Source organism: Engystomops pustulosus, chromosome 6 (assembly GCF_040894005.1).
Source record: "Engystomops pustulosus chromosome 6, aEngPut4.maternal, whole genome shotgun sequence".
NCBI lineage: Eukaryota > Metazoa > Chordata > Amphibia > Anura > Leptodactylidae > Engystomops > Engystomops pustulosus.
The window spans coordinates 12,175,133-12,189,044 of NC_092416.1; the positions used below are offsets into that span (position 1 = coordinate 12,175,133).

Consider the following 13,912-nt stretch of genomic DNA (forward strand, 5'->3'; position numbering starts at 1 on the left):
TGAGCAGACTAAAAACATAGAAAGAAATGGGACAGAGTTGTTATTTAGGGGACACTATTTTATGAGTGACTGTGGTATTTTTAGGGTCGCAGTGTGGGTTATGGCTGAGAGAAGTCTTCATGAACTCCTATGGACACAATGGAGCAGATTGTCGTCTGTGAGTTTTTAGATGCCATTTGTGATCAATGATGATTTGTAATGTGTCATTTGTAGATTGTTAACCCCTTCCTTTCACTATCTCTTCGTTTTTGAGGGTACGGTGATACCAGGGGACACAATCTCTATAAATGTAATTGTTCCATAGGAAGCATAAAGGACAGAGAATTCAGGTACCAGGATTTCTGTTCGCACATCAAGAACTGCATCTATTTCAAAGCTTGTACATGTGGTGTTTTAATTGAATTGAATGTAAATTAATTAATTTAATTAATTATTAATTAGTTAATTAGTAATTAAATTCGTTTCTAATTTGCTACTTTTTTGGGTACATCTAAACTCCGGCACTTAGTGGTTTTGAGTCCCTGCTCCTTATCTGACATAGTGAGCGGCTGCTATACAGATGTTTGCACCGGATCTATCACTAATTTGTGCCTAAAAAGTTGCAAAAAAGTTGCAAAAATGCCCAAACTCTGAGCAGTTTTGCTTGAAAAAAAACCCTCCGTTTTCATTACTGGAAACACAGGTTTTCGCTTCCAAAATGAAAAATTAACTGAATGCAACATAAAAAAAAAAAACTTAATTAAAATGTAAAATTTCTCCAGTAACGACTTCATCATTGTCTATAGGATCATCTCTGGGAGTGATTATTGTCTATGGGATCATCTCTGGGAGTGATTATTGTCTATGGGATCATCTCTGGGAGTGATTATTGTCTATGGGATCATCTCTGGGAGTGATTATTGTCTATGGGATCATCTCTGGGAGTGATTATTGTCTATGGGATCATCTCTGGGAGTGATTATTGTCTATGGGATCATCTCTGGGAGTGATTATTATCTATGGGATCATCTCTGGGAGTGATTATTGTCTATGGGATCATCTCTGGGAGTGATTATTGTCTATGGGATCATCTCTGGGAGTGATTATTGTCTCTGGGATCATCTCTGGGAGTGATTATTGTCTATGGGATCATCTCTGGGAGTGATTACTGTCTATGGGATCATCTCTGGGAGTGATTATTGTCTATAGGATCATCTCTGGGAGTGATTATTGTCTATGGGATCATCCCTGGGAGTGATTATTGTCTATGGGATAATCTCTGGGAGTGATCATTGTCTATGGGATCATCTCTGGGAGTGATTATTGTCTATGGGATCATCTCTGGGAGTGATTATTGTCTATGGGATCATCTCTGGGAGTGATTATTGTCTATGGGATCATCTCTGGGAGTGATTATTGTCTATAGGATCATCTCTGGGAGTGATTATTGTCTATGGGATCATCTCTGGGAGTGATTATTGTCTATGGGATCATCTCTGGGAGTGATCATTGTCTATGGGATCATCTCTGGGAGTGATTATTGTCTATGGGATCATCTCTGGGAGTGATCAGTGTCTATGGGATCATCTCTGGGAGTGATTATTGTCTATGGGATCATCTCTGGGAGTGATTATTGTCTATGGGATCATCTCTGGGAGTGATTATTGTCTATGGGATCATCTCTGGGAGTGATTATTGTCTATGGGATCATCTCTGGGAGTGATTATTGTCTATGGGGTCATCTCTGGGAGTGATTATTGTCTATGGGATCATCTCTGGGAGTGATTATTGTCTATGGGATCATCTCTGGGAGTGATTATTGTCTATGGGATCATCTCTGGGAGTGATTATTGTCTATGGGATCATCTCTGGGAGTGATTATTGTCTATGGGATCATCTCTGGGAGTGATTATTGTCTATGGGATCATCTCTGGGAGTGATTACTGTCTATGGGATCATCTCTGGGAGTGATTATTGTCTATGGGATCATCTCTGGGAGTGATTATTGTCTATGGGATCATCTCTGTGAGTGATTATTGTCTATGGGATCATCTCTGGGAGTGATTATTGTCTATGGGATCATCTCTGGGAGTGATTATTGTCTATGGGATCATCTCTGGGAGTGATCATTGTCTATGGGATCATCTCTGGGAGTGATTATTGTCTATGGGATCATCTCTGGGAGTGATTATTGTCTATGGGATCATCTCTGGGAGTGATTATTGTCTATGGGATCATCTCTGGGAGTGATTATTGTCTATGGGATCATCTCTGGGAGTGATTATTGTCTATGGGATCATCTCTGGGAGTGATTATTGTCTATGGGATCATCTCTGGGAGTGATTATTGTCTATGGGATCATCTCTGGGAGTGATTATTGTCTATGGGATCATCTCTGGGAGTGATTATTGTCTATGGGATCATCTCTGGGAGTGATTATTGTCTATGGGATCATCTCTGGGAGTGATTATTGTCTATGGGATCATCTCTGGGAGTGGTTATTGTCTATGGGATCATCTCTGGGAGTGATTATTGTCTATGGGATCATCTCTGGGAGTGATTATTGTCTATGGGATCATCTCTGGGAGTGATTATTGTCTATGGGATCATCTCTGGGAGTGATTATTGTCTATGGGATCATCTCTGGGAGTGATTATTGTCTATGGGATCATCTCTGGGAGTGATTATTATCTATGGGATCATCTCTGGGAGTGATTATTGTCTATGGGATCATCTCTGGGAGTGATTATTGTCTATGGGATCATCTCTGGGAGTGATTATTGTCTCTGGGATCATCTCTGGGAGTGATTATTGTCTATGGGATCATCTCTGGGAGTGATTACTGTCTATGGGATCATCTCTGGGAGTGATTATTGTCTATAGGATCATCTCTGGGAGTGATTATTGTCTATGGGATCATCCCTGGGAGTGATTATTGTCTATGGGATAATCTCTGGGAGTGATCATTGTCTATGGGATCATCTCTGGGAGTGATTATTGTCTATGGGATCATCTCTGGGAGTGATTATTGTCTATGGGATCATCTCTGGGAGTGATTATTGTCTATGGGATCATCTCTGGGAGTGATTATTGTCTATAGGATCATCTCTGGGAGTGATTATTGTCTATGGGATCATCTCTGGGAGTGATTATTGTCTATGGGATCATCTCTGGGAGTGATCATTGTCTATGGGATCATCTCTGGGAGTGATTATTGTCTATGGGATCATCTCTGGGAGTGATCAGTGTCTATGGGATCATCTCTGGGAGTGATTATTGTCTATGGGATCATCTCTGGGAGTGATTATTGTCTATGGGATCATCTCTGGGAGTGATTATTGTCTATGGGATCATCTCTGGGAGTGATTACTGTCTATGGGATCATCTCTGGGAGTGATTATTGTCTATGGGATCATCTCTGGGAGTGATCATTGTCTATGGGATCATCTCTGGGAGTGATTATTGTCTATGGGATCATCTCTGGGAGTGATTATTGTCTATGGGATCATCTCTGGGAGTGATTATTGTCTATGGGATCATCTCTGGGAGTGATTATTGTCTATGGGATCATCTCTGGGAGTGATTATTGTCTATGGGATCATCTCTGGGAGTGATTATTGTCTATGGGGTCATCTCTGGGAGTGATTATTGTCTATGGGATCATCTCTGGGAGTGATTATTGTCTATGGGATCATCTCTGGGAGTGATTATTGTCTATGGGATCATCTCTGGGAGTGATTATTGTCTATGGGATCATCTCTGGGAGTGATTATTGTCTATGGGATCATCTCTGGGAGTGATTATTGTCTATGGGATCATCTCTGGGAGTGATTACTGTCTATGGGATCATCTCTGGGAGTGATTATTGTCTATGGGATCATCTCTGGGAGTGATTATTGTCTATGGGATCATCTCTGTGAGTGATTATTGTCTATGGGATCATCTCTGGGAGTGATTATTGTCTATGGGATCATCTCTGGGAGTGATTATTGTCTATGGGATCATCTCTGGGAGTGATCATTGTCTATGGGATCATCTCTGGGAGTGATTATTGTCTATGGGATCATCTCTGGGAGTGATTATTGTCTATGGGATCATCTCTGGGAGTGATTATTGTCTATGGGATCATCTCTGGGAGTGATTATTGTCTATGGGATCATCTCTGGGAGTGATTATTGTCTATGGGATCATCTCTGGGAGTGATTATTGTCTATGGGATCATCTCTGGGAGTGATTATTGTCTATGGGATCATCTCTGGGAGTGATTATTGTCTATGGGATCATCTCTGGGAGTGATTATTGTCTATGGGATCATCTCTGGGAGTGATTATTGTCTATGGGATCATCTCTGGGAGTGATTATTGTCTATGGGATCATCTCTGGGAGTGGTTATTGTCTATGGGATCATCTCTGGGAGTGATTATTGTCTATGGGATCATCTCTGGGAGTGATTATTGTCTATGGGATCATCTCTGGGAGTGATTATTGTCTATGGGATCATCTCTGGGAGTGATTATTGTCTATGGGATCATCTCTGGGAGTGATCATTGTCTATGGGATCATCTCTGGGAGTGATTATTGTCTATGGGATCATCTCTGGGAGTGATTATTGTCTATGGGATCATCTCTGGGAGTGATTATTGTCTATGGGATCATCTCTGGGAGTGATTATTGTCTATGGGATCATCTCTGGGAGTGATTATTGTCTATGGGATCATCTCTGGGAGTGATTATTGTCTATGGGATCATCTCTGGGAGTGATTATTGTCTATGGGATCATCTCTGGGAGTGATTATTGTCTATGGGATCATCTCTGGGAGTGATTATTGTCTATGGGATCATCTCTGGGAGTGATTATTGTCTATGGGATCATCTCTGGGAGTGATTATTGTCTATGGGATCATCTCTGGGAGTGATTATTGTCTATGGGATCATCTCTGGGAGTGATTATTGTCTATGGGATCATCTCTGGGAGTGATTATTGTCTATGGGATCATCTCTGGGAGTGATTACTGTCTATGGGATCATCTCTGGGAGTGATTATTGTCTATGGGATCATCTCTGGGAGTGATTATTGTCTATGGGATCATCTCTGTGAGTGATTATTGTCTATGGGATCATCTCTGGGAGTGATTATTGTCTATGGGATCATCTCTGGGAGTGATTATTGTCTATGGGATCATCTCTGGGAGTGATCATTGTCTATTGGATCATCTCTGGGAGTGATTATTGTCTATGGGATCATCTCTGGGAGTGATTATTGTCTATGGGATCATCTCTGGGAGTGATTATTGTCTATGGGATCATCTCTGGGAGTGATTATTGTCTATGGGATCATCTCTGGGAGTGATTATTGTCTATGGGATCATCTCTGGGAGTGATTATTGTCTATGGGATCATCTCTGGGAGTGATTATTGTCTATGGGATCATCTCTGGGAGTGATTATTGTCTATGGGATCATCTCTGGGAGTGATTATTGTCTATGGGATCATCTCTGGGAGTGATTATTGTCTATGGGATCATCTCTGGGAGTGATTATTGTCTATGGGATCATCTCTGGGAGTGATTATTGTCTATGGGATCATCTCTGGGAGTGATTATTGTCTATGGGATCATCTCTGGGAGTGATTATTGTCTATGGGATCATCTCTGGGAGTGATTATTGTCTATGGGATCATCTCTGGGAGTGATTATTGTCTATGGGATCATCTCTGGGAGTGATTATTGTCTATAGGATCATCTCTGGGAGTGATTATTGTCTATGGGATCATCTCTGGGAGTGATTATTGTCTATGGGATCATCTCTGGGAGTGATTATTGTCTATGGGATCATCTCTGGGAGTGATTATTGTCTATGGGATCATCTCTGGGAGTGATTATTGTCTTATTGTACAGATCTGAGAATATTATCAGACGCCATTTACTGTACATTATAATAAAAAAGGAAAAGACTCATTTCAGCAGGAATTTTTTTTAGCCCCTGCAGTTACATCACAATGTGGTCCGGACATTGTACAAGCTGAAACTTTATGTGCAGAGATGAAGCCCGGAACCTTCCGTCACATTTTCTCAGTCTCGCTTCATTATTTGTCACAAATGAGATTTACCGTATTTTCCGGACTATAAGGCGCACTTAAATCCAAATCCAAAGTGCGCCTTATAGTCCGGTGCGCCCTATATGAGGGCAGCGGACCATACTTACATAGGTCCCCGCTACCGGAGACAGCAGATCTCCAGCGGGAACTGCAGACCACGCGGCACAAACAACTTCTGCCGCGTGGTCTGCAGTTCCCGCTGGAGATCTGCTGTCTCCGGTAGCGGGGACCTATGTAAGTATGGTCCGCTGCCCTCCTCCACCTCCCCCTCACCTTCCCCGCTCACCTTCCCCGCGTCGCCGCGTCTCTTCTCGGCGTTGCGTCCCCGCTCCGCCCCCGGACCTCCGCCACGCCGCCGTCCCTGCGCCTTATAGTCCGATGCGCCTTATATATGGAATTATTACATATATAAGGCGCATCAAACTGTTGCGCCTTATATTCCAGTGCGCCTAATGGCCCGGAAAATACGGTACTTTGTAGGGGAATAAGTTGCGACAATTTAGGCGCAAAATCAAAAAGGCTTACCATGCAGCGCGCCAGTCACTTACCATGCAGCGCGCCAGTCACTTACCATGCAGCGCGCCAGTCACTTACCATGCAGTGCGCCAGTCACTTACAGCGCGCCAGTCACTTACCATGCAGTGCGCCAGTCACTTACCATGCAGCGCGCCAGTCACTTACCATGCAGCGCGCCAGTCACTTACCATGCAGCGCGCCAGTCACTTACCATGCAGTGCGCCAGTCACTTACCATGCAGTGCGCCAGTCACTTACAGCGCGCCAGTCACTTACCATGCAGTGCGCCAGTCACTTACCAGCGTGTGCCAGTCACTTACCAGCGTGTGCCAGTCACTTACCAGCATGTGCCAGCAGGAGCAGGGCACAGAGCAGGAGGACGCATCCTTCCATATCCTCGCCCCAGATCAGACCAGAATAAGAGACCTGGTCAGACACCTGCAGGAGGTGACGCTGCACTGAGGAATATTTCCTGTTTTCTTCGAGAAGTGATATAGAAGGAGGCGGGAGGATGGATGACATGTGCTGATATATATAATACTGCAGTAAGTATACACACAATACTGCCATGTACTGCCCTATACTGTCATACAACTGCCCATAAACTCTACGGGGGGCATTAATCACACTGGGGCTCATTTACTAAGGGCTACGCCGCACTTCTGTCGGACTGTGCGCGTTCTTCATTGCTAAAATGGCTGGTACAGGTATATGATAAGTGTCTGTGCTGGGATTTTGGCGCTGGCTGCCCTCCTGTGGCGCAGTGCTCTGCTTCCATGTGACACCGATTAGTGGGTGTGCCAGCGGACGATCCGACTGATTCGGACCGAGCTCCATATTTATCTTTCAAATAGTGTTCTACGCCCTATGTTACAGATGAATCACAAAAAAGCTGGTGAGGTCCGGGGACCTGAGCGGGGAAGCGACACATGCAGGATATCGGGTGCATGATCTTAGTGACTCCCTGCACAGCGCATTATACACGGACAATGCACTTACATGCACCAGGAAGAAGAAGGTGAACTCCAGGGACCTGAGCGCGGAAGCGACACATGCAGGATATCGGGCGCAGGATCTTAGTGACTCCCTGCACAGCGCATTATACACGGACAATACACTTACATGCACCAGGAAGAAGAAGGTGAACTCCAGGGACCTGAGCGGGGAAGCGACACATGCAGGATATCGGGCGCACGATCTTAGTGACTCCTCGCACAGCGCATTATACACAGACAATGCACTTACATGCACCAGGAAGAAGAAGGTGAACTCCGGGGACCTGAGCGGGGGAAGCGACACATGCAGGATATCAGGCGCACCATCTTAGTGACTCCCCGCACAGCACATTATACACGGACAATGCACTTACATGCACCAGGAAGAAGAAGGTGAACTCCGGGGACCTGAGCGGGGAAGCGACACATGCAGGATATCGGGCGCAGGATCTTAGTGACTCCCTGCACAGCGCATTATACACGGACAATGCACTCACATGCACCAGGAAGAAGAAGGTGAACTCCGGGGACCTGAGCGGGGAAGCGACGCATGCAGGAAATCGGGTGCACGATCTTAGTGACTCCCCGCACAGCGCATTATACACGGACAATGCACTTACATGCACCAGGAAGAAGAAGGTGAACTCCGGGGACCTGAGCGGGGAAGTGACACATGCAGGATATCGGGCGCACGATCTTAGTGATTCCCCGCACAGAGCATTATACACGGACAATGCACTTACATGCACCAGGAAGAAGAAGGTGAACTCCGGGGACCTGAGCGGGGAAGCGACACATGCAGGAAATCGGGTGCACGATCTTAGTGACTCCCCGCACAGCGCATTATACACGGACAATGCACTTACATGCACCAGGAAGAAGAAGGTGAACTCCGGGGACCTGAGCGGGGAAGTGACACATGCAGGATATCAGGCGCAGGATCTTAGTGACTCCCAGCACAGCACATTATACACGGACAATGCACTTACATGTACCAGGAAGAAGAAGGTGAACTCCGGGGACCTGAGCGGGGAAGCGACACATGCAGGAAATCGGGTGCACGATCTTAGTGACTCCCCGCACAGCGCATTATACACGGACAATGCACTTACATGTACCAGGAAGAAGAAGGTGAACTCCAGGGACCTGAGCGGGGAAGCGACACATGCAGGAAATCGGGTGCACGATCTTAGTGACTCCCCGCACAGCGCATTATACACGGACAATGCACTTACATGCACCAGGAGGAAGGTGAACTCTGGGGACCTGAGCGGGGAAGCGACACATGCAGGATATCGGGCGCATGATCTTAGTGACTCCCCGCACAGCGCATTATACACGGACAATGCACTTACATGCACCAGGAAGAAGAAGGTGAACTCCGGGGACCTTAGCGGGGAAGCGACACATGCAGGATATCGGGCGCAGGATCTTAGTGACTCCCCGCACAGCGCATTATACACGGACAATGCACTTACATGCACCAGGAAGAAGAAGGTGAACTCCAGGGACCTGAGCAGGGAAACGACACATGCAGGGTATCAGACGCAGGATCTTAGTGACTCCCCGCACAGCGCATTATACACGGACAATGCACTTACATGCACCAGGAAGAAGAAGGTGAACTCCGGGGGCCTGAGCGGGGAAGCGACACATGCAGGATATCAGACGCAGGATCTTAGTGATTCTCCGCACAGCGCATTATACACGGACAATGCACTTACTTGCACCAGGAAGAAGAAGGTGAACTCCGGGGACCTGAGCGGGGAAGCGACGCATGCAGGAAATCGGGTGCACGATCTTAGTGACTCCCCGCACAGCGCATTATACACGGACAATGCACTTACATGTACCAGGAAGAAGAAGGTGAACTCCGGGGACCTGAGCGGGGAAGCGACACATGCAGGAAATCGGGTGCACGATCTTAGTGACTCCCCGCACAGCGCATTATACACGGACAATGCACTTACATGCACCAGGAGGAAGGTGAACTCTGGGGACCTGAGCGGGGAAGCGACACATGCAGGATATCGGGCGCATGATCTTAGTGACTCCCCGCACAGCGCATTATACACGGACAATGCACTTACATGTGCCAGGAAGAAGAAGGTGAACTCTGGGGACCTGAGCGGGGAAGCGACACATGCAGGATATCGGGCGCAGGATCTTAGTGACTCCTCGCACAGCACATTATACACGGACAATGCACTTACATGTACCAGGAAGAAGAAGGTGAACTCCAGGGAGCCTGAGCGGGGAAGCGACACATGCAGGATATCAGACGCAGGATCTTAGTGATTCTCCGCACAGCGCATTATACACGGACAATGCACTTACATGCACCAGGAAGAAGAAGGTGAACTCCGGGGACCTGAGCGGGGAAGCGACGCATGCAGGAAATCGGGTGCACGATCTTAGTGACTCCCCGCACAGCGCATTATACACGGACAATGCACTTACATGTACCAGGAAGAAGAAGGTGAACTCCGGGGACCTGAGCGGGGAAGCGACACATGCAGGAAATCGGGTGCACGATCTTAGTGACTCCCCGCACAGCGCATTATACACGGACAATGCACTTACATGCACCAGGAAGAAGAAGGTGAACTCCCGGGACCTGAGCGGGGAAGTGACACATGCAGGATATCAGGCGCAGGATCTTAGTGACTCCCAGCACAGCGCATTATACACGGACAATGCACTTACATGCACCAGGAAGAAGAAGGTGAACTCCGGGGACCTGAGCGGGGAAGCGACACATGCAGGATATCGGGCGCAGGATCTTAGTGACTCCTCGCACAGCACATTATACACGGACAATGCACTTACATGTACCAGGAAGAAGAAGGTGAACTCCAGGGACCTGAGCGGGGAAGCGACACATGCAGGATATCAGACGCAGGATCTTAGTGATTCTCCGCACAGCGCATTATACACGGACAATGCACTTTCTGTGAACTCTAGTGACTTTCTAAGTGAATGAGCCCCACTGTGTCTCAGGTTTGTCTATTTTTGTGCCTTTTCTTGGATTTTAATTTAGGTTAGTTGGTGTTTTGCCTTATTAACCCCTTACCAACGTGCGGCATAATAGTATGGTGCACATCGGGTGAGGGTACATAGAGAGGGCTCACGGCTGAACTCTCTCCATAGCCGCTTAGTCTTTGCCGCATATCGCCAGCACCGCTCGTGGGTGTTTTCAAAAGGATGGCGGCGCCCTTGTCGCAGATCGTCGTTCCTTGTGACGTCATAGCGGAGCGTCTATCCGTTGCTTGGGTCTTCAAAAGACCCGAGGTTTTTTCGTTTTAATGTGCTAATTGCACATTGTAATGATTGAGGAGGAAAATCCCCATACAGTATACTGCCATACTGTGGTAGGGCAGTATATGATAGGATCGATCAGACAACCTAGGGTTCAAGTACCCTAGTGAGTCTAAAAAATAGTAAAATAATAAAAAAAACTAATAAAAAATAATTAAAAAAATTTCAAATCACCCCCCCCTTTCCCTAGAACTGATATTTACAGCTCACCCTGCGCTGGTGCTCGGTATTTACAGCTCACCCTGCGCTGGTGCTCGGTATTTACAGCTCACCCTGCGCTGGTGCTTGGTATTTACAGCTCACCCTGCGCTGGTGCTCGGTATTTACAGCTCACCCTGCGCTGGTGCTTGGTATTTACAGCTCACCCTGCGCTGGTGCTCGGTATTTACAGCTCACCCTGCGCTGGTGCTTGGTATTTACAGCTCACCCTGAGCTGGTGCTCGGTATTTACAGCTCACCCTGCGCTGGTGCTCGGTATTTACAGCTCACCCTGAGCTGGTGCTCGGTATTTACAGCTCACCCTGTGCTGGTGCTCGGTATTTACAGCTCACCCTGAGCTGGTGCTCGGTATTTACAGCTCACCCTGAGCTGGTGCTCGGTATTTACAGCTCACCCTGAGCTGGTGCTCGGTATTTACAGCTCACCCTGAGCTGTAATACTGAGCCGAGTAATTTTGGTAAATGCATGAAAACATTATAAAAACCTATACAAATTTGGTATCCCTGTACAGGCAGACCCCGGGTTACGTACCAGATAGGGTCTGTAGGTTTGTTCTAAAGTTGAATTTGTATGTAAGTCGGAACTGTATATTTTATCATTGTAACCCCAAACAAATTTTTTTTTGGTCTCTGTGACAATTGGATTTTAAAAATGTTGGGTTGTCATAAGAACCAGGATTAACAATAAAGTTTCATTACAGACACCTGTGATAACTGTTATAGCTGATTATTGTAGTCTAGGACTAAAGTACAGGAAATTACCAACATCCAGAGGTCCGTTTGTAACTAGGGGTCATCTGTAAGTCGGGTGTTCTTAAGTAGGGGACCGCCTGTAATTGTACCAACCCAAAGAAAAAAGTAGACCTGTCATTTGTAGAGCACAGTGAAAGCTGTAAAATCCAAGCCCACAAGAAAACATTGCAAATGTGTTTTTCACCATTTTCACTACATTTCAATTTTTTTTTCCCGCTTTCCAGTACACGGCATGGAATATTCAATACCGTCACTATGAAGTGCAATTTGTTACGCAGAAAACAAGCTCTGACACAGCTCTGTACATGGAAAAATTAAAAAGTTGTAGATCTTTGTAGATTTGATTGTGAGGAGTGAAAAATGGAAATGAAAAAAAAAAAAAAGGGCCACACCGTTAAGGGGTTAAATGTGTTTTGAATTGTCGTGCGTCTGATTCATTTGCGCCCAATTTGTCGCAAATTATTCCCCTCCATAGTTGATCTCAAACGTTCAGGGCTTCATCTCTGCACAAATCAAGTAACTGCTTGTACAATGTCCGGATACATTGGGGCAGATTTACTTACCTGGTCCAGTCGCCATCCAGCGGCGCGTTCTCTGACGAGGATTCGGGTTCTTCCGGGAATCACTAAGGTCGTGCGCCCGATGTCCACCAGGTGTCGCTGCTGCGCTGAAGTCCACCGCACAAACATCTGCAGAAGACCCATTCACTGTGTCAGAGAGGGTGCAGGGCACAAAACCACAACATGACAAATTTTAGCCTGTACTCAAAAAAAGTCACAAAAAAAAAAAAATCTAATAACTGCCTCAAAAAATTGCACAAAAAACACCACAAACTAAGTTTAATATCTATGAGATGTATGGAAGTCTTGTTTGTATGTATATAGTGCAGTATTGTTCATATGTAGAGTTTATGGGCAGTTGTATCACATACAATATAGGGGAGTATATGGAAGTCTTGTGTGTGTTTATATATAAAACTCCCTATAAACTCTACATATAAATGAGGCCGCCCTATACTGTACATGCAAACCACAATACCATAAACCTTGGCTATAAATAATACAGATATACAGTATCATATAAAACCATCTGTCACATTCAGAACATTACATTGGGTTTCCTTTTCTGAAAACTAGAGGGTTAAAGAAGGCACAAGTAATAAAGGGTTAATAAAATGTAGACCACAAGATGATAAGGAGAATCCCCCCCCCCCTCAAACACACACACACCAAAATCACTACCAACAGTGACCTGTGATCCCAGACCATTCCCCAGAATACACACAGACCCCAGACCACCTGAGACAAGACCCCTAAATACAGACCCCAGACCACCTGAGACAGGAACCCTAAATACAGACCCCAGACCACCTGAGACAGGACCCCTAAATACAGACCCCAGACCACCTGATACAAGACCCCTACATACAGACCCAAGACCAACTGAGACATGACCCCTAAACCTGTGACAAGACCCCTAAATACAGACCCCAGGACCACCTGAACAGAGAGACTCTAAATACAGACCCAGACCACCTGAGACAGGACCCCTAAATACAGAGCCCAGACCACCTGATACAAGACCCCTAAATGCAGACTCCAGACCACCTGGTACAGGACCCCTAAATACAGACCCCAGACCACCTGATAGAAGACCCCTAAATACAGACCACCTGAGACAGGACCCCTAAATACAGACCCCAGATCACCTGAACAGAGAGACTCTAAATACAGACCCAGCCCACCTGAGACAGGACCCCTAAATACAGACCCCAGACCACCTGATACAAGACCCCTACATACAGACCCAAGACCACCTGAGACAGGACCCCTAAATACAGACCCCAGACCACCTGAGACAGGACCCCTAAATACAGACCCCAGACCACCTGGGACAGGAACCCTAAATACAGACCCCAGACCACCTGATACAAGACCCCTAAATACAGACCCCCAGAGACAGGACCCCTAAATACAGACCCCAGATCACCTGAACAGAGACACTCTAAATACAGACCCAGACCACCTGAGACAGGACC

The 13,912-nt window shown here is 46.3% G+C and overlaps 1 protein-coding gene across 3 annotated transcripts in view; it reads right to left on the reverse strand.

Moving 5' to 3' along the window:
- Nucleotides 1–12,579, reverse strand: part of LOC140134573 (cell adhesion molecule CEACAM1-like) — a 34,876-nt gene extending 22,297 nt beyond the window's left edge. For 2 of the 3 annotated variants that reach the window (XM_072154979.1, XM_072154980.1), the window contains exon 1: nucleotides 12,438–12,579. The gene's annotated coding sequence lies outside the window, so the exon portion shown is untranslated. The remainder of the gene's footprint in view (nucleotides 1–12,437) is intronic. The other variant, XM_072154977.1, reaches the window with a different exon arrangement.
- Nucleotides 12,580–13,912: the final 1,333 nt, after the last annotated feature.